Source organism: Panthera leo, chromosome B4 (assembly GCF_018350215.1).
Source record: "Panthera leo isolate Ple1 chromosome B4, P.leo_Ple1_pat1.1, whole genome shotgun sequence".
Lineage (NCBI taxonomy): Eukaryota > Metazoa > Chordata > Mammalia > Carnivora > Felidae > Panthera > Panthera leo.
The window spans coordinates 114,040,043-114,062,484 of NC_056685.1; the positions used below are offsets into that span (position 1 = coordinate 114,040,043).

At 42.9% G+C, this 22,442-nt stretch overlaps 1 long non-coding RNA gene across 1 annotated transcript in view; it reads right to left on the minus strand.

Moving 5' to 3' along the window:
• Positions 1-19,887, minus strand: part of LOC122224922 — a 35,207-nt gene extending 15,320 nt beyond the window's left edge. Inside the window, exons 1-2 of the long non-coding RNA XR_006205027.1 lie at positions 19,444-19,887; positions 19,021-19,078 (exon numbers count right to left, since the gene is read on the minus strand). This is a non-coding gene — a long non-coding RNA (uncharacterized LOC122224922). The remainder of the gene's footprint in view (positions 1-19,020; positions 19,079-19,443) is intronic.
• Positions 19,888-22,442: the final 2,555 nt, after the last annotated feature.

Consider the following 22,442-nt stretch of genomic DNA (forward strand, 5'->3'; position numbering starts at 1 on the left):
CTGTGGTCTCTGCCCATACTCCTTAAGGCAATTGGCTGTGCTCCTGGCTCGTCTCGCCTGTGTGTCTGCTAGTTATCGAACAAAGGGTAGAATTGCTCCCATGCCCAGTTTCCCAGATGCTCACAAGCACAGAGCCAAGGATCAGCTGAAACAGAAGGGAGAACTGAGCCGAGAAGCACTGTTGACAAGACTCGGCCACACCTGAGCTGTGGTTCCTGCCACAAGAACTCACCTGTCGTGTAAAAGCCAATGAGCCATTCAGGAAACATCATGCGCCTCCTGTTTAGAGTTGACCCTGGGAAACAAGAACTGTCTTGAGATGGCACTAAGAATGAAAGTGAGGGAGAAAAGCCACAAGGCCCTGGGTCCTCTGCAGCACCTCCCCCTCCTGCAGACAGAAGTCAGGAGGTAAGAGGTTTTGCTGGGTCTAAGCGTCCCCCCTCTTACCTTCCTTTCCTCCACTATGTGTATTTTCCCCCAAATCCAAGGACCATCTTCACAGCCTGAAACTCCAGAAGAGCTGGCCTTTTGATAAGACCTTCTCCCCACAGTGAATGCTGGAAAAATGCTTTCTCTAAGCTGAATGATGTCCACCTCTCGGCTCATGGCTAGCTTTGGCAAACCAAAAGGACCTGCAGAGTGGGTGTGCATACAGCCCCTAGAAACAGGAACACAAGTCTCTTATGACTATCTGTATCACCCAAATGTCCAGGGGCCATGAGACTATCTGAGACACCTCCAGCAGTTTTGCCTTCAGGAGCTAATTCCAGAAGAATTTAAAACACAATTCCTTACCACCATGTTCAAGGAAACCAGGATACAATATCTAAAGAAGACTGTAGAAATGGGGACCCCAAAGGACAACTAGATCTGATGTGAGGGTGTTGAATTTTTTCATTGACTGCTCCTTTGGAAGGCAGGAAAAAGGAATTGCATCCATAATTACTTCATCTTCTTTATAAAGAACATCTTTATAAAGATGAGGTTGAAAAAACAAACTTGGTCACTGAATCAAGACATTTCTTTTTTATAAAGCTGTATAAAGGCTTTATAAAGGTAAGGAGAACCCGTGTAGTGTTTTAATCAGTACTGACTTGGGAGTCTTCTCCTCTACGCAGTATTTACAGGCCAAATCTGGGAGTCAGGGATATGGAGCGGGGAGGGAACTTCCACTCACAGAGGATCTGCTCTTCTCTAGGTACCAGGCTGGGGGCTTTATATTCAGGACCTTTGAACTCCAGACCCTTATAAGCAGCCACCTCCCCAACATCCCCACTTGGATGGCTAAAAGCATTTCAAACTCATCCCAAACTGGGTTTCCGATCTTCCCCCAAACTCCTGTTCCACCCACAGTCTTCCCCAATCCAGTTGATGGCGGTTCTGTTCTTCCAAAGGCCAAGCCCAAAACTTTGGAGTCACACTTGACTCAAGCATGACTCTTCTATTGTCCTCTTACCCCATTCCCGATCTGTCAAGAAATTCTGTTGGTGCTGCCTTCCAAATGTAACCCAGAATCTCTCTCTCTCTTCCCACCTCTAATGCCACCAGCCTGATGCAGGTCACAACATCATGTCTCACTCAGATTAGTGCAATGGTCTCCTGGCTTCTACTCCTGAACCTTTATCATCTATTTTCACTATAAAAGGCAGATGGATTTTTTTTTTTAAAACATGTGAATCAAATCATGTCACCTCACCACCCAAAATCGATGAACAGCTTCCTACTCTACTCAGAGTAGAGTAGAGCCAAGGTATGGGGAAGTATATTGCTCCTACAATAGGTATAGAACAAAGGTGTGAAGTATAGTGTTATCACGAGGCATGAGGAATTGGGACCAAGATTTCAATCTGCCACCCACGATTATATTAGTTAAAACATTACAATATTGCCATCTCTTATGTAGAAAATGGTCAAAAACTGACCATCTCATATGGCTCAATATGACACCATCTATAGAACTAAGATGTACACAAGGCTTTTGTCCAACAGCTACTAGAACTCCCTGGAAAGCAGCACAAACAGGCGATACCCCACAAAGTGCAGATTTGCTAAGCACATAGGAAATGAGAAACATCTGTGATTGTCTGTCTCTGAAATAGCAGTTTGGTTCCCCTTGAGTAGAGTCATGATCCATTGGAATCAAGCCATTCAATAGAAGTTAGGGATTATGAGAAAGTAAACCTTCAAATCTGAGTCCCAGTCATATTTTTCCCTGGAGAGTCAGAGGTATCGTGGTCCCACAGGATGACTATTTTAAGTAGAGAGTTAATTACATTTGAGACTTTGTTATAATTGTCCCTGTGGAGTAAACCTCTCCTGCAGAATCACACCAATAGCACATCCTAATCAAAATTTCCTAGTTTGTTATCCTCTCTTCCCCTTTTCAGCAACTACACATATCTGCCCATGACTTGCTTCTTCTGCTTTGACCTTTGTTCATGCCCATCTCCTTGGAATGCACGTCATCTAGCTGATCTTTCCCACCCTTACTCCCTTCCCCATGCAGACTGGCTTAGATGTCTTGCACTGCTTCACCATAGCTATGTGGACATGCCTATAATGTTGTTACAAAAACATGTAGGCATACATCTATTCCCCCCCTGCCCAGACTGTGAGCTCTTTGAGTGAAGGGACTGTGTTTTATTTATCTTTGCATCCCTAATACCCAGCACTGCACTCAACAAATAGTAGGGGCTCCAAGACATTTAACAAAGGAAAGGGAGAGTATTAGAGTAGGCTAAATGCAAGTCCAGTAACAAAGCCCAGTTTATGCAAAGGCTCATGTGGGCTGCAGCATATGTGCCTGGATGCACAGCTCTCCTCCAGAAGGTAAATCAGGGATCCAGCCTTCTTCCAGCCTGTGACACTGCCATCTCCAACATGTGGTCTCTAAGGGCATTGCAAACAGGAAACAGGGCATGGGGAAGGTACAGTAGATACTAGGTTGGCCCAAAGTGACACCAATGACTTCCTTCGCCATTCCATTGGCTAAAGCTAGTCACATGGCACCACCTAGTCACAAGGAAGGGCTGGTCAGGCAAAAACTCACACAATGGGAAGAGAGTACGAGCCTTTTGGTAGTCTGTCTCTGCCACATGGAGAAGGAAAGAAGTGAAGGGGCAGGTAAGGAGGGAAGAACTCACTCAATGCCTAAATACACAAGCACTACCTTTTAAGCCCTGTTAAGAATTCTTCTCAAATTTCCTGTCAATTGGACCTTTAAAACCAGATATAGAAAGCAGTCGAACAATAAGCTTAGAACACACTAAAAATAAAAAATCAAAATAAGAATACACCCATGACAGTTTCACGCTTAAGCATAGTTAAGAGGACAAGTTTCAGGAGTAGAGGACAAGGGTGTGTGTGTGTCTGTGTGAGTTCTGTGTCTCAACTGAAAGAAGGAGGGAGAAGAGGTGTTGGGAAGCTTGGCCCATGGAGAAGCATGACCGTGGGATTGCACCTACTCTGAAAAAGACTCAGTCTTCAGTGTGCAAAGTAAACCAAGGAATTCATCAGACATGAATACATAGTGAGAGAATCATATTCATCAGGATTTGAGAGTGAGTGATGAGGAGGAGGCCACTACCTATGAGTAAAGCAACCACTTTCCAGGAGGCTGTACATAAGAGAAGGTCTGGTGTCAGAAGCCGGGGGGGTGACAAGGAGGGGTAAGAACATTCATGGTGGAGACCGATAGCCGTTCACCAAAATCCCTTTCCTCTCCTTCTGGCACAAAGCCTTCCTTGCAGCCTGGCACTGCCACATCCACGGAGTATGAACAGAAATGACACGTGCCACTGTCAGACCTGGTCTACAAAGTCCTTCCTTGTATGATTTTTTGTCTTCCAGCCGGATGCAGATGGCAATGATGTTTTGGTGAAGCCATAGATGTTTGTCATCATTCCGGCCTACCTTAACGAGCACAGCATAGAGGTGGAACATTTTTCTGCCCCATGGCTGTGCTAGGATGGCCAGCAGACATGTTCCTTGCTACGTAGGAAAGCCATTTGCCATCTGCAGTAGGAGGGAATTAGACCACACACAAGGAGCAGAGACAGACAGAAGGGAGAGAGAAAATTCCAGCTGGTTTGAGTTTCTCTCCAGGTTTTGAAACAGTGATTCCTAAAGCTTTCCTTTGAGCTGCTCTAGTAAGTTTCCCCAACTACAGGAATCAGTTAACTTCCTTTTCCTTTCTCTTTTTATGTCTGCATTCACAGAGAAAGGTCAAGAGAAGCCTGCTCCTGACTCTGCACCCCCCACCAACCATATGAGACAATGAGGAAGAACCCAGTGGCTGAGTGTGGGATATGCCATAGTAGTTTGTCACTGCTTCGAAATTGAGTTAGCTCTTCAGAGCAAAACAGTGAGAATGCTCCCCTGTACTCTCAGGAGAAAGCCTACCCTCCACCCAACCTGGGTCAGGCTAGGATGGAATGGAATGTCAGCAAAGACCGCCGAGTGCACAGTCCATACATTAGTACTTTTTTATTGGGATGCTTTTTACTGCATCTTCTGTGCCTGCCACGTCTCTACTGACAAACATTTCAAGGCTGAAGATTCTCTGTATTTGCTGCTCATTTCACGCCAAAGTGACTGAATACCAACTCTGGTAAGTGATGACATACACCATCTCATTTACTGTTTGAAACTGCCCTGTGAGGAAGGCGTCATTATTCTGTACTGTGGTAATATAGATGTAACGTAAAATTCCCTACATTAACGCCTTTTGAGTGCACGATTCAGTGACATCAGTATCTTCACTTTGTTGTGTGACTGTCACCACCATTCATCACTGGAAGTGTTCCATCATCCCAAACTGAAATTCTGCACCCATTAAACAAGAACTCCCCATTTTCATCTCCCCCCAGGTGCTGGCAACCACCATTCTTTCAGTCTCCATGAATTTGCCGCTTCTAGGTACCTCACGGAGTGAAATCACACAACGTTTGTGTTGCTTCCACCTTTTGGCTACTGTAAGGGATACAGTATTTGGCTGCTACAAATATTGGTGCGTGAGTATCTGTTTGAGCCTTGGCTTTCAATTCTTTGCAGTATATACTGAGAAAAGGAATTGCTGGATCACATGGTAATTTTATTTACAGGTTTTTGAAAAATTGCCAGACTGTCTTCCGCAGCAGCTATGCCATTTTCCATTCCCACCGTCAACGTACAAGTGTTCTAATTTCTCTACATTCTCGGAAGGTATTATATTTTATCTCCATATTACAGTCAAGGAAACTGAGGCCCAGAGAAGTGGTAACTTCCTCACAATTACACAGCTACTAAGTAGTAGATCGGTACATGGGAAGCTGAGATTCTTCAAGTTGTCATGCTTCCCCGGCCCCATGGCTGCCCTCAGACACAGAACAGCAAAACAGCAAAAATACAAGTCAATTGAAACCTAAAAGCAAGCAGACCCATCTCTGGGAAAGGATGTGTTTCTGGGAGTTACCAACTCAGTTCTCCTTTTAATAATGACAGTCCCACGGACGCAGCTGGGACTTCTTGGAATAGAAAAGTGTGTGTGTGTTTCATTGAAAAAAAAAAAACCCAATCCTATTAACTTATTAGCAAGCGTTCACTCCTTCACTCAGCTGTTATACATTCTTTCATTCAAGTCTTTCTTAGGTCCAAATTCGGTGCCAAGTGCATTTTTAATGGCTGTAAACAGCTGTGCGCCTAGGTTCTTGCTCTCACAGAACTCAAATTCTAGAGAAGGAGACAGGCAGTATACAGAAAAAGATATAAACTGGACCATTTCAGTGTTGTAAGTGCACTAAAGGATATCAACAGGGGGGCACGATAGAGTAACAAGCCAGGGGTGGGGTGGGCGGGGACAGGGGAGGTGACTTCGGATAGCATGAGGCTTCTCTGGAAAAGATGACACATAAGCTGAAACCTAAAAGTGAGAAGGTACCAGCCACGTGAAATCTGGTGCAAGAACATGTGGGCCTGCAGAACAGCAAACACAGAGGACTTGAGGTAGAAAAAAAAAAAAATTGGCTGCTCTAAGTAGATCAGGATTTTAGTCTGATGGGATCATGGTGATGAAGGTTGGAGAGTAGACGGGAATATAGTCAGACATCAGGTCTCTTGGTGCAGGAGACCAGCACCAGATCCGATGGCTCTTATAGTAATCATAGCTCATGTTTATTGAGCACTTAACTAGATTTCAGATTCTATTCAAGCTATTTTTGTGTATTAGTCATTTAACCATCATGACAATTCTATAACTAAATACTATTATTATCCTCACTTCTGCAGATGAGGAAACTGGCCCAGAGAGGTTATGCAACATTCCCAAGGAGATCCAGCTGGTAAGGGGTAGAGCTTAGATTTAAATCCAGGCAACCCAGCTCTAGGGTCTGTGAGGTCATAACCACTCTGCTATATGGCCATATTGAGATCAGTGGTTTGGACGGTATTCTAAGACCAAGGTATCACTGAAGGGCTTTAAGCACAGAGATGTCAGGACCAGTTTTATACTTTGAGGTGCTCATACTGGTGGCTGCATGGAGCAAAATGAGAGGCAGAGAGACTAGTTGGAGGCCATTATGAGGGTCTAGATAAGAGATAATGATGGTGTGGATGAAAGAGGCGGTGATGAGGAAGGACAAAAATAGGTATCTTTGGGAGACTTTTCAAAGCAGAGCAGTAGTAGTTGGTAATGATTTGGATGTCGAGGTGAAAGGAGGGGAGAAATTTGGGCTCACTTCCAGGTGTCTGACTCGAGCAACTTGTTGGATGGAGACAGGCTTCCTGAGTTGGGGAAGAACAGGGTGTCGAGAGGATATGTGTTGGGTATTTGAATGTCTAGCATTCATGTTCTTAACTACACCCCCATTTCTTGTCAGGGAACACCTCTTTCATATAGGTGACAGTCAAGCCAAGAGGTAATCTAATTAGATATTCCACCTCTAGAATATGAATCTTGAGGAGAAGAACAAAATTCAGTTCCTGCACAGGCGGCTCCTAACAAAGTTTTCCTCTGGAAGGCAGTTGTTGGGCTTCCTACTTCCCAAGCCCAGGACTCCAGCATCTTATCAATACATTGGATCCTAAAGCCTTCTCTGCCTAAGTTAGCCAGTGCCAGTTCTTATTGCTTGTAACCAAAAGGAGTACAGGGTAGAGACAGGGTGAGGGCAGGGTGCTCTGAACCGAGAGATACACTTTGGATAGGTAAAGTTTCAGTCTACAGCCATACCATCCGGAACGCGCCCCATCTCATCTGATCTCAGAAGCTAAGCAGGGTCGGGCCCGGTTAGTACTTGGATGGACTGGTCAAGTTTGAGAGGCTGATGAGATGTGTCAAGGAAGCTGTTGGGTAATATGCACCTGGAGTTTAGGACTGAAGTTTGGGATGGGGAGAAACAAATTTGGGAGTTATCAACATGTAGACGGCATGGTGCTATCTAGCATAAAAGCATCTTGATTTTCTTTGGGGGAAATATTTCTCCTTCTTGGCTAGTAATCTTGATGTGGCTATTAATCAAAATCCCAAACACTCTTCTGGTCAAGTAGCCAGCAGGGATCTCATGCCTGGACAGTCAGCATATGCCATCCATATGGCCACAGTGATTCTTAAGAAATGCTCAAATGAATTAGGTCAATGCAATATGAATTAGCTAAAGAACTTTTGATGGAGCAATCAGGAGCAAAGAGTTCTCTTTCTGGCATGATTGCTAAGCTGGTACAATGTAAGCTTAGGGCTGTCAGAACCTTTTGTTTGTTTTTATACCACCTTGGGGCCATAGCCTGAGTGAGCTGAATGACAGCAGAAAACAGAGTCAAGTGACAAGGGAGAGAGGCCACACTCTGATGTGGCATTGAAGACCTTGACTCTGTCATTCCTGAAACTAACTTCACAATAATGTGAATTAATAAATTCTCATTTTGCTTCAGATAGTTGAGTTTGTTACTCACAACCGAGCAATTTCTCACAACAAATGGCACTTAAAGCCCTGTTACCTGGATGAGATTACACAGAAAAAGAGCACAGATAGCAAGGACTGACCTTCAACACACTGTAATATTAACGATCAAACAGAAGAAGGAAGAGCCAGCATTTTGGTCAGATTGTCTCTTGTCCTTGTTGACAAAAGGGACCAGAAAGGTAATACAATTCTTTATATTGCACAAAGAAAATCTGTTGGTAGAAATTGATTTTTCCCCCACTGGGTGATAGGCACATAGGGGGCCTTATAGTTAAAAATTCCCAAATTAAAAAATTCATGGGGCGCCTGGGTGGCTCAGCCGGTTGAGCATCCGACTTTGGCTCAGGTCATGGCTCATGGGGTCGAGCCCTGCGTCGGGCTCTGTGCTGACAGCTCAGAGCCTGCAGCCTGCTTTGGATTCTGTATCTCCCTCTCTCTCTGTCCTTGCCCTGCTTGTGCTCTTTCTCTCTCTCTGCCTCTCAAAAATAAATCAGTGTTTAAAAATCTTAAAAATTAAAAAATTCGCTTATGATTTGGTATTGCCGCGTCATTCCTGCATTCAAAGGACAGCATCTCTTTGCTGGAGAGCTCTGTAGCCGCTGAGTCATGCCATCCAAGATAGCTGTGGCTACCTGCCTTTTCTTGGCACCCAACATTCTGAGATGTGGAAATTCAGGGAGTTTGGCCAGGAAAACACAGGCCATATGCGGTCTTTTTGTAAATATGCATGAGTTCTCTGTGGTTTTACTGCTTGAGGGCAGGGAGGAGCTTGGACCCAGGCTCTGTTGGACCCTGAATTCACTTTGGATGAGACACATTGGTGCCTGCCAACCCGGCTCCCCTGTTCCTAACAGTAGCCAGGCTGGCATCTTTGGCTTCAAAGGGGATTGTCCCAGTTCCTATGTCAACAGCAGGCTCTCCATCCAGCTGATAATTTGAGCAAACTGAACAGAATCATGAGTAATGGGAGGATGAGTTCCACCCAACAGGGCGCTGAGACAACCACACGAAGGCTCTGGAGTGGGAAACCAGTCTCAGGGAAGGCAGCAGAGAAATCATAGAAATTCACAAATGGTAGGGACTGTAGAAACAGTCAGGTAAAAGTCTGCAATCAGGAGGAAAAGTCTGCCCTTTTAATGAGACACGGAAGATAAAGGGAAGCTCACACTTTTGCAACACAGGAGAGAGAAAGTGAATTTCAAGTCATTTCCCTCTGCGTGGGTAGAATCAGAGAATCAGAGACATCCAACTGTCCCATGACTTAAATACTTATCACTGACTTTGAAACTAGAAGACCCATTGATGAACAGCCCACTGAAGCACTTAAGTACTCAGGCTCTGAAGCCAGACTGCTTGCCTTCATATCCTGGGCTCATGACTTGCTTTCTTCATGATTCTGTACCTCAGTTTCCTCACCTATAAAATGAAGATGGAAGTTTGAACCTGGAAAACATCACGCTAAGTGAAAAAACCCAGACGCAAAAGGACCAATATTATATGATTCCCATTATATGAGGCGACTAGAATAAGAAAATTCATAGAGACAGAAAGTAGATGGGGGCTTAGCAGGGGCTAGAGGGAGGAGAGAATAGGGAGTTTTTGTTTAATGTGTAGAGAGTTTTTGTCGGGGATGATGAAAAAGTTACGGAGATGGTTACCGGTGATGGTTGCACAACATTGTGAATGTACTCAATGTCGCTGAATTGTACATTTAAAAACAGTTAAAATGAAAAAAGAAAATGGCTACTCCGTGAGGCGGTTGGTATGTTAATTAGCTTGACTGTAGTAATGATTTCACAATGTATATGTAATCAAAATATCAAGTTGTAATCTTAAATATATATATACAACCTTTGTCAAGTACATCTCAATAAAGCTAAAAAAATGGTTAAAGTCATGATTTTTGTTATGTATATTTTACCACAAATCTTTTTAAAAAAGAACGCTGTTGCTGCACACATAGCATTGGGCGAAGAAGTCATACAAGAGAATCAGTGCGGTATGTTGTCAATATGTAAAATTCAAAAAACAGGCAGACATCATCAGTGGATTGTGGTCACCACCGAGGGTGGTGGGGACTGAAAAGGGACTTCTAGAGGGGCTGGTCGTGTTCTGTCTCCTTATGTGGGGATTGGTGACCTGAGTGGTTGCTTTTGTGACAATTATTGAGCTGTCCCTTATATCTGCACTTTTCTGTGTGTATGTTAGGCTTCAGTAAAAAGGACCTCCACCCCCACTCCCCTCAAAATAAGGGTGATGATAATATCCACCTCAGAGGCCTATTTTGGTATGCAATAAGTGAAAGTAGACAATGTGTTTAGAATAGTGCCTGCCATGTTGGGGTCTCCCCATCTTTAGTGGCAGTATATGAACCCCAAAATACTCCTACCTCTAGAAAGCTTTCCGGATGTCCCCCTGCATTTGAGATGCCAATCGTTCTCTCCTTGTCCACACTTCCCAGGTTTCGAGATATTTTGCCTTTGTTCTTTCGGATCCCCACCTCGCCTTTTCTCTGCTTCTAGATCCTGACCCACAGCAAGGTGCTCCCCCTTGCCCTCTAGCTTCCTTCCAATCACTTGGCACTATAGGGGCAGGGAGAACCAGCAGGAAATTGGAGGAAAGAGAGTAATGTATTTGTTCCCTTGGTGCTCTCCCTGTGGAGTCACTGTGGCCTGGCTGTATCCCTCAACCAAAGGCCACACTGCTGTGGAGCAGGCCTCTCTACCCAGCTCTCTTCCCCCAAGTTCTGGTCATTGCTCTCTCCTGCTGGCCCTTTGGGGCTAGGAGTGGCAATGGCGCCTCGTGATTGCTAACCCAAGGATACTGCGCTACTCACCCTGGTAGTTTCTCGTGGTGTTCTTATATCCTGCCTAGACCTTTATGAATCACCTTTTTATTAACACCTTCAATTTCCCCAGTCTCAGTGTGTTATCTACTTTTGCTGGGACCCTGACTACTATCTACATTCTTAGAGACCTATGGAAGGGCCCCCAGCATTTCACATGATCCCACATAATCAGGTCCCTGCTGACACATAAGACATGAACAGCCACCCAAGTTGAACCAACCAGAGTCTCTCCTCTGAGAATTTGGCATAGAGCCATGGAGACTGAGTGATTAAACCAGAGGAGAGCTTGAGCATTATAAGATCATCAGAGGTAGCAAGAGTCAGGGCCGTGGCCACCCAAAGACACGAGCAAGCTAAAGCTACCCCATGGCTGTTGAAAAACCGGCCTAAGGAGGAAAAGGAACAGATGTAGCGGTTTGTTCATGTTTTAAAGGCTTTTATATATTCAGAAACAAAAGATGTTTTAACAATACACAAGAAAAGTAAAATCATCTCATGTAGTTTTCCCAACTATTGAACTGTGTCTTTAAAGTTCCCAGAAGTATTGTTCCTACCCAAGTCATATGAATGAGACTGTGTCTAAATATTTACTGTTCAAAATGTAGGAATGCTACTTGTTATGAACTCTTGTTAATATGTGCTGGGGTGGATGTGGCGAGGAGCAAGTAATGCTATTCAAGAAACTGGTTATCCATTAGTGTGTGAGATTTGAATTTAGATCACTAACGAAATACAATGGGATAGGAAATATGAGAATGCTTCATGGTCCTAGGAGCAAATATTGCTTTCTGAAACTTATTTCGGTGATACATATAATGGATTACAACGTAAAATGTATTTCCACAGGGCCTGAAAAGTATGAAAAATTATGGTTGACTAAACTCTGTAGTTCAGAAATTACTCTGGTATGGTATCAATGTGGGGGTAAATAAGGGAAGAAAATACAGTAGTGCTTTCACAAATAATTTTGCTAGCATCTATAGGAATCATGTATTTTGAGCTTTTTTTTATAAATTTTTTTTAACGTTTATTTTTGAGACAGAGAGAGACAGAGAGAGACAGAGCATGAACGGGGGAGGGGCAGAGAGAGAGGGAGACACAGAATCTGAAGCAGGCTCCAGGCTCTGAGCCATCAGCCCAGAGCCTGACGCGGGGCTGGAACTCACAGACCGCGAGATCGTGACCTGAGCCGAAGTCGGACGCTCAACCGACTGAGCCACCCAGGCACCCCTATTTTGAGCCTTAATACGCCCTTCCATTGATGATTTGAAGGTGGGGTCGGCCACCAAGTTACTATCCCACCATCCTCTTCTCCCTTTCCCTGTTTTTCAGACTGGAGAAGGTAAGAGCCAGACCTTTATCATTCAGGTCCCTCCCCAGTGCCTGGAACATCAAAGGCTCTAAATAAGCATGTGATACATCTCTGAAGTCTGATCTGCTCATAAAGCTATTGTATCTACATCAATCAATGTTGTGAATAAGGTTTTACAAATTCCATATATGCATCCTATCATCAAACATCATATCATCACCACAATCCCCCATAGTGCTTTAATGTAGATTTTTTTAAAGACAGCATCTTTTTAAAATGAGCTATTTTTACATTATTGTTTGCATTATTTTTTAAATGTTTATTTATTTTGAGAGAGAGAGAGAGCGCATGTGAGCATTGAAGGGATAATGGGTTCAATTGTGGTCCCTGAAAGATATGTCTACTTGGAACCTCCGAATGTGACCTTATTTGGAAAATGGGTCTTGGCAGATATTATTAAGGGTCTCTAGATGAGATCATTCTGGATTTGGGTGGGACTTACATTTAATGAGAAGTGTCCTTATAAGAGACAGAAAAGGAGAAGACACACAGACATAGAGGGAAAGTTGTGTGAAAAAGAGGGCAGAGATTGGGGTTACAAAGCCCCAGACAAGGAATGCCAAGGGGTGCCAGGAGGCACCACAAGCTAGAAAACAGGCATGGAGCAGATTCTCCCTCAGAATCTGCAGGGGGAGCATGGCCCTACGGACACCTTGATTTGGGGCTTGCAGCCTTCAGATCTGTGAGAGAAGACATTTCTGTTGCTTTAAGCCACCAACTTTGTGGTAATTTGTTATGGGAACCCTAGGAATCAAATAGACCAGCTGAATAATTTACTAACAGTTTATAAGTCACACCGATTAGAAGTCTGGCTCTCTTGGCTCTTGTTTGACTGACATCCTTCCCTTAGAGGATTTTGGTGGACCACCATTGCTGCAGTTTGTTTTGAAATACATTGTTAAATTTCTATGGCTGATTAAACGTATAAGGTCACACAGTAACTACCTTTCACAGGACTATAGACCATCGCTTGAATTTTTCTTTTCTTTTTTTAATGTTTGTTTATTTTGGGGAGAGACGGAGAGACAGAGTGTGGGAGGGGAGGGGCAACGAGGGAGGGGGACACAGAATCTGAAACAGGCTCCAGGCTCTGTGCTGTCAGCCCAGAACCCCACATGGGGCTCAAACTCAGAACTGCAAGATTATGACCTGAGCTGAAGTTGGATGTTTGCTTCACCAACTGAGCCACCCAGGCGCCCTGGCTTGAATTTTTCTAAATCTTAGAAAGTAAAATAGGTTCAGAAGGAAAACTGAAAAAAAACCAAAAACTGAATTTTTACTTCAACTGAAAGGCAGAGTAACAGCAATCAGGAACAAGGGACAGGGTCAAATAGTCTTAGATAGGAACCCTTTAAATGGATAAACTAGGACAGATGACTGAAATTCTCCAGGCTTCTCCTGTTCATTTGTAAAATAAGAATCAGTGAACTCCCCAAAATATTATCGGATAATTGAATGCAGGAGACATCACCTTGACAAAGCCTTAGCATCTCAGGAAAGGGAGGTTGGGAGAGGATATTTATAGAGTTTGTGGGTCTGAATTCAAGCGACTTCAGGTAAGTCTTTCAAGGAGGGAATTGCCTACAATTGGGCTAAGACCCTGACATTATAGGTTAGGATTCATGACTACAGCTAGGTGAGGGTCTTAAAGCACAAGTCTTGATGGGTAACTGTGCTTTAAGGAGAACAAGAAATTTGCTGAGGGTGAGCAGACTGTTATCTCAGATAAGTTGATCTGCAGGAATTTCCCAAAGCAAACAGAGAAGTTATTTATTGGTTTATACTCTTACCTTCCCCTGCCAAATATTTCAGAGTGAATAACTAAGTCATATTGGCATGGGGGGGGGGAGGGGTCTCAGGGTTTTTTTTGTTTTTTAGTGTTTATTCATTTTTGAGAGAGAGAGTGCGAGCAGGGAGAGGCAGAGAGAGGTGGGGGGACAGAAGATCCAAAGCAGGCTCTGCACTGACAGTGAGCCTGATGTGCAGCTCAAACTCACAAACCCTGAGATCATGACATGAGCTGAAGTCAGATGCTCAACCTACTGAGCTGCCCAGGCGCGGGGGAGGGGGGACCTCAGTTTTAAGTTCAAATAGCTATGTCATGTTGATCGCCATGGTTGTACTTGACAAGGTAGTGACATCCAATGCCTGTTGCTGTAAGGAATAAGTGAGATCATGGGTCTATAGTGCCTGCCACATCCCAAGGACTAAATAAGCAATAACTTCTTCTTATTATTACCCATTTTTATTTACTTGGGAGAAGACAAATGTGGCTGGAATATGTTGACACCCCTCAAATTGTTTATTGCTTCTTATAAGTAAGAAGCAAAACAAATGGCTTTTAGTTTTCCTGTAATTCAGGAACCACCACTAAACCACTGAGGTTGTTGGCAGAATTTGCATTTATGGAAATAAGGAGACAAAAAGGAATAAAAAGTGAGGGTGCCTTTTCTTGTAATTCCAGCTGGCTTTCTATCTGCATTCCCCCAAGGATTCTAGAGTAATATCAACTCTCCACAAGAGCTTTCTCTTGCACATGCAGAGAGGGGTCCTGGGTGGTGCCTTATGTGGAAATGCAGCGCTTAGGAGCCTCAGGGGTCTGTGTTCCTCCACTGTGCTGAATGTCAGCTGATGAGTACAATTTTCTCACAAGGGGAAGCTACACCTCTTCTGCCCCTGAACATGCAAAGCCCAGAGGAATTCCTGAGTGTTTGTGCTGGCTATAGAATCCACAGACAGTGGCTGAGATCTGATCCGTCCTAAGGAACAGAAGATAACATGGCCGGATGCCTGTCTGACTCTAAAGACAGTGCTCACTAGTGCTTCCCTCTGCTCTCTCCACTGAACCCTGGAGTAGTGTTCTAAAGATAGGAGGGACTACTCAGGTTCAGACTAATAACAGAAATGCTGATCTGAATGAACAAAAATGCAATGCATCGACTATTTAAAGAAATGAAGTGGCATATAATTTCCAAACCTGCTGTGCATTTAAGAACCAAGTAGTAGATGTACTCAGCAAGTGACTAGATAAAATGATATATAATTAACATTTTTTGTATGCTTAATTGTTCTGAACGTTTGCCCTATACTGCTTTTGCATTATTAATTTACTCAGTTTGTTAAAAGGGTTTCCTAAGCTGTGACTTCATTTCAGTTTTGAAATCCAAATATTGGTATATTCTGGCTATTATATACAAATATTGGTATATAACTGAGTGCCCACAGGTCAGGTTCCAGGGCCTTACCGGAATCTGGGATCTGCATCCTAGCCTGTCATTTTCTAGTTGTGTGTCCCTGGCCACACTACTTAACCCCTCTGTACCTCAGTTTTCCCAATGATAAAATGAAAATAACCACAGTGACCTCGGAGGGTATTTGGGAGAATTTAAAGGAGTTGATTCATGTCAAGTAATTAAAGAGTTCAATGCATAGTGTGTCATACATTTTAGTTCTAGTTTATTTTCCTTGAAATTACCTATAGGAATTTTATCACGTGACATTTCCAACAACATTATCCTATGGGGTCAATACCATGAGAAAAAATTCTGCAACTCTTTTAGTTTGAACCTGTGACCCTAGCAGCATTGTGCTATTAAAAGAAAACTGGGTAACAAGAAATTTGAGTTTGAGGTCTCTTCCTGCTTCTTTGTGCAAATATCTCTGCAGATGTAACCTAAGAAAAAACTTGCCTCTGTCTTGGGATTTCTCGATATTTTAAGGGGGCTTTTTTTGTTTTAAGTGAAGAAGATGAAGGGAGATTATCCTCATTTACATATAGCCCCTGCATGTGCGGGCACGTGCACACACAGACACAGACACAGACACCTGTGACCCTAGCGGCATTGCGTTATGAAAAGAAAACTGGGCAAGAAATTAAGAAATTCGAGTTTGAGGTCCAGCAGGGCCATCAACCATGTGATTCCTGAATGCATCACCTCAACTCTTTGGGCCTGTTTCCCCCAAAATTAATAAATAAGTAAACAAACAAATAAGAGGAGTGGACTGACTGTATCCTCTTAAGACAACACATGTGCTAGAAAGAACTCTGGAGCAAGAGTCTTTGGACTCTTTAAGTTCCAATCCTAGTACCCGTCAGGTGTAAAATCTACAGCAAGTCACATAACCTCTTGGAACCTCGATTTCTGTTGGAAATAAGCCCACCAACCCAATCAGAGGAGGGACCCAGAGACTCGTAGCACAGTGCAGTAAAGTGAGGCTTTAACCAATGTTCTTGCAAGAGCAGATGTCTGCTGGACAGGCCTACTCAGTAGTTACCACCCGAAGGTTATCTCCTAGCGTGAAGTTCCGCCCCTGATTCCTCATTGGCTGAGTACTACAGAGGTTACAGCCTTACCCGGAAGTCGCCTGTGCCCACGTAAGGCCAAAAGTAGTCTGATTGGAACAAATGTACATTCCTTGATGTGACGCAGACTTCAGCTCTTTGGCGCATGCTCATTGCAAAGCCCCCCAAAAAATAAGCCCTTGAAATGGAGGGGGGAGAGGAGGGAGAAGAGCCAGGAAGTCAAGGGTCTAAGGGTTTGGGACTCCATGGGGGGCGGGGGGGGGGGTAGGGTTCGAAAAGCTGTTCATACTAGACAGCACAGCTTTTAATTTGGTATTTCTGAAAATGAATCATCTCATTTACTTCTCACAGTTTCCCCATCTGGAAAATGAACAGAGTAATATCAGAAATGCTCCTCTTCCGGTTAGTGGTGAGCCTAAAATCAGGTAGTTAAGAAAGTAATATGTAAAGTATAAAGCACTAAGTAAGTGTAAGGTAATATTATTAATTAAATTCTATTTAGTCTAATTTTTATGCTAAATCTTACTGTTTTCCTATGGTCTTTTACAAGTGTTTGTGCTCCTACAGGTAGAATTCTGCCAGTTAGAACCAGAGACTAGAAAGATGTATTTTTCAGCACTCAGGCTATCTACTATAAACAGTATCATCCCATAGTTAAGGTAGCAGCTATAAATTTTCAATTTGCCCCTGAGTCATTATTCAAGCATGACTCTAGGAGTCAAGAAATCTAAAAATTTCTATTTCTCCTTCTTTGTGCAAATATCTCTGCAGATGTAACCTAAGAAAAAACTTGCTTCTGTATTGGGGTTTCTCAATATTTTAAGGGGGCTGTTTTTGTTTTAAGTGAAAAGGATGACGGGAGGTTATACTCATTTACATATAGCCCCTGCGCGTGTACGCGTGCATGCACAGACACAGACACAAACATCAACACAAACTTTATGCTCCAACCAGAAAAGCATTTTCCTGTTACCAGGCCCTTATTCATGCAGTCCCCTCCACCTGGAATTTCTTTTCCTCTTTTTTCTGCCTGTCCAGTCCTACCGAGAATTCAGGGCTTCGTTAAAATCTCAGATTTTCAATGAGATGTATTGAGTGTTCTTTACCCTATCAATAATCTTTCAGATAGCTCCTCCCCTTTTAAAGATGATGAAACTGACAGATGAGAGATTAAATTCTTTGTTCAAGGTCACCTTTGTGGAATTTGCAGAAAAATTTAACTCACATCTTTCTCCTCTATACCCCAGGTAGGTGTTCTCAAATCATTGTAGTCTGAACCAATTTACATCCTGCTCATCAGCCCAATTCTCTTATAACACATATTATAACACATACATAATATCATAGCCTGCTTTGCATTATAGAGTTCCTTGTGAATACAGACCTGCTTCCCCAGAGAGTTGTTCCCATAGAACAGTAACCATTCTAGGGGGCGCCAGGGTGGCTCAGTCAGTTAAGTGTTGGCTTTGACTCCGGTCATGATCTCACGGTTCCTCCCATGTCGGGCTCTGTGCTGACAGCTCAGAGCCTGGAGCCTGCTTCACATTCTGTGTATCCCTTTCTCTCTGCCTCTTCCTCTCTCTCTCTCTCAGTCTCTCTCTCTCTCTCTCTCTCTCTCTCATAAAATGAATAAACATTAAAAAAAAAAAAAAGTAACCATTCTATTCTCCAAATCCCTCATAGCTTTTAGCACTGCTTTATGCATCCAGCTATAATAAAATTTGTATTTGTTGAACTGGAGTGGAATACCTCAAGGATATTTCCTACTACCTTTCCACGAATGAACTCCATTTTGTATGTTTCCATGTTGATTCCCCCCTAAGGGAGATCTTCTGGAAGTATCAAAAACATCATAGTGTAGATGCAAGAGACGGTGAAGATCCAAGGTCCACCTCTGCCTTCTGCTGGATCTGTAATTCTCAAACGCAAAGCTCTCCTTGGAAACAATGGGAATAATGGGCAATCCCTTGCAGACAGCTTTTGGGAGTGAACTGTCCTTGACATATCCTGAGTTAACTGTGGTCTGAAGGCCCAAGGCCATTTGCAGCAGGATTTTAATGACTATCATTACTTCTGCCATTACCACCACCCAATAAAACCATCACTGACTTGATGTGATTACCCTCTGTTGTGCCGTGCCACCAAACTCCAGCATGTGACAGAGCATATGGTCTTTGCCAACAGCATTATTTATCAAAGGAGGATAAAAATCACAGTGGCGCCCTGCTTTTCACAGGAGGTAATGGCTTTGGGCAAGACACAGCTTCAGCTCAGCTTGGGTCCTTCAAAGACACAGCCCCCATTTTCCCACGAAGCACTTCATAAAAGTGAAAATGGAACACATGCTGAATGGGATTTGCAGAATAATGAAAACCCTATAATTAGGAAGCAGTAGTTAGAATTATATTACCCCATAAGAGCAAAGCTTAGTAACAAGTTAATGCAATTACTAATTCAGCTTTTCTAGAGATAGAAGCAAACAGTGCAATTAAATCCTCAGTCTTTATTTTTTTCAGGGGCCTAATGAAAGGGAAATAAATGAGCCGGATCCCCTTCTTCCTACCTCTGTCTCAGCTGTGCCATCCGGGGATAGGTTTCCCACCTCCTCTCTCCAATCTTGTCTGAAAAATAAAACAGGCCACCAGCTGTGAAATGGATTGTGCCCTCCAACTTTGTACCTGGAATAGAAGCCCTCATTTTTGACAAAGGTTGCCAAGAATTTTGCATCATTGGCAGCTTCCTATTCCCTCATTAGCCTGCTTATTCTGCTTAACAAAAGATGCTCTGTGTGCTGATTTGTATGTGAATGTCAGTGTGCCCTGTGTGCATTGATTTTGACCTGTCCCCATCTGTCCCCGTACACAGTTGTAGTCTAACCCACCATCTTTACCTGTAACTCTTCTCCCACACAAACCCAATTCACTCCAAGTGATGGTCCCAAATCTCCCGAACGCAGTGTTCACTTTCTGATGACCTTTGTGCATACCATTCGCTGTGCTTGATGAGCCATTTCGGAGAGGGTACCAAATGCAGGTGATTTCTCTCAGCCGCCTATGTTGGAGGAGGCCACTGGTCTGATGTAGTGACTAGCAATTCGCTGCCACGAAGAAGACAGATGAGAGGGTGGCTTCATTCTTTGATGCTAAGAAAAAAGCCCTTAAACTCACCTATCTACATGTAATTATAACCTTCAGGATCCAATAGTACCAAGCCAAAACAGTCCCTGTTTGGACACGCATCATGGTAAATGAACAACCGAATTTAGTAAATGGTTGGCCAATTAAGAACACAGAATAGTGACTTCTGGGTGATCATTTTGATCAATCTAACTCACACATTTCATGTTCAACAGAAGTGCTCAGTGAAAAGACTGAACTGTGTGTAAATGGAACCCAAATTTACAAACAGTTAATTTGGATGAATTAACCGGTCCTTCACTGAATATAAGGTACCACTGATCATAAGACATCCCATTATTTAACGAGTCATGGAGGGAAAAAAAAAAACACCAACAAAGCTCAACGCCATGTTTACTTATTAGAGAGCTTCATCTTCTGTTATGTTACGTTTATTTGATACAAATATGTATTTGTTAAGCAACGCAGGACCATGATATGAATATCTATGCCAAGTTTCCACATGTTCCACCACAACCATCATCATGTGTGCCACTGACCAATAGTGACTTTGATACCATCGACTGTATGATGCATCCTGATCTCAAAGTTGTTGAATTGTAAGAAAATGGGTACTTCAGCATCGATGAAATATGGTATCTGTATCCTTCAGATGAGGATCTCGTGCAATCGACAGCCTCTCCTCACTTGACATCGGCTCCTGCCCCAAGTGGCAAATGGATCTTGTCTGTGTACTAGGAGTCCTCCTCTCCCTCTGTCTCCCCCTTCTTATGATCCATGACGGTCCTCTCAGGGCTATGCCTCACGCCGGCCTACACTTTGCACTTTGGCCACTTATTAAAAGTTTAAGCTTTTCTCCTTTTTTTGTTTTTTCCTTTCCCAAACTCCTTAATGCTTGCCATTGTCACCTTATTTCTGCCATTGTTGCTCTCTGTTTATTTTTCTTAAGCTTTTTTTTTTTTTCTTTTTTAACATCAAGAAAAAATTCCTTTGGTTAAAAGTCTGTAACTGTCCCCGTTCTCTCCCAGGAGGCTTTTAAGAGGTCTTCAAAGATTGGGGGTAGAAGAGTTCAATGATCTACGTGCTAGTTCAAAGACTGTCCCTCCTCCACTTCTGGGAACCACCTAGATACACCCTCTCTATTAACCTACCTTTCCCATTTTTAAAATTTCAATTTCTTTTTTCTCTTACTGTTATACAGCAAGATCAAAGGAACACCTTGTCCCTGGGCCTTCAGCGCGGAAAGGCCTTTAGCTCCTCACAGGCCATCACCCTAGTTACTCAACTGCCTTATGACTTCTCAGCCACAGTGAGCAAGATTGTTCTATGTACCTCACACTCACACACCCATACGCCTGCCCTTAGGCTTCCTGTTACTTTTTAAATTTACTTTGTTCCACCTTCACAGAGGCTTTTAATATTCATGTTAACCTGATTTCACCTGTATGGAAGCGTTAAGGGACATGTGGGCATTCTGTGATGTGTCCTCATTCTAAATGTCCCCAAGGGTGGTCCCGGACCACTAAAAATAAGTTTACTTCAAAGCCAACTTAAAATGTTTACCTCCCTGGCTCCCTAACCTGAGTTACCCTTCAGTGACTAGTGATAGTATTACTCTTCCTATTCAATGTTTACATACAGTGCTGGGCAGGAAGATGTTCGCAACTGGCTGGGGGTAGAGGGAGGGAGTGTGGTTTTGTCCATTTCGGTGGAGTAAATACTCCCACCATGGCTGATTTCGAGCCATCAACGGGATGTCACTAAACACAGTTGTAATAGGTGCACAGTGGTACAGATATAGTAGATATAACTTCAAGAGTAAATAGTAAAATGTGGTAAAATGATTAGGAAGTGAGGACTTTTACTATTAACTCCTTTGTTTTTAATATAGTTTCTTTTATTAGAAAAGTTCCTATAAGTTTCTATAAGCTTATTAGAAGTTTATATAAGTTACTTTTTAATAATGCCTATGTTTAGTAACCAGCTGAACAGAATTTTGGAAAATGTAGCAATTGGCTCTTGAAAGCTCCAACAATCATATTTAATTATATTGTAATAAAGTATATACTACCTAGTATTATTACTATTATTTTCATATTTTCTGTACCCAACTAGATTATATACTCTGGAATATGAAGTATTTGTCTTATGCTTCATTTTATTTACTATGCTGCTAAACACAGAAGGTAATTAATCTCTAACATTAATAATAATGTTTACTCATTAAAAATGTTTTTGAGGGGAGCCTAGGTGGTTCAGTTGGTTAAGCGTCTGACTTTGGCTCATGTCATGATCTCAGAGTTTGTGGGTTTGACCCCTGTGTCGGGCTCTGTACTGACAGCTCGGAGCCTGGAGCCTGCTTCAGATTCTGTGTTTCTCTCTCTCTCTGTCCCTCCCCCACTAGAGCGAGCACATGTGTGCACGCTCTCTCTCTTTCTCAAAAATAAATGAACATTTAAAAATAAAAAAATAAACATGCTTCTGAGGGGCTATGAAAATTTACTAATAACAAAATTTTGGCTTTGCCCCAAACCTGACTCTTCCTGCAATCACATCTTTAACCCCAAAAATTTTATGAACTAAAAATATGCTATCAAAAAAGATATAATATCAGTGTAACTGAATCATCTTTGACACCAGCTATAGGATCATCTACTATTAAGAGTGGTGGTGACCAGCTTTGTTATCAAAAGCTGTTGAGAACACTGATCAACTTTCAGTCACCAACAAGCAAGCCAGCTAACCTCTATGAATGTTGAAGTTAGAGCTCTATGGGAGAAAGTATTCTTGGGGTGGGAGTCCCCTGGTGGGGTAACCAAACTGACAAACTTAATTAACCAAACTCCCA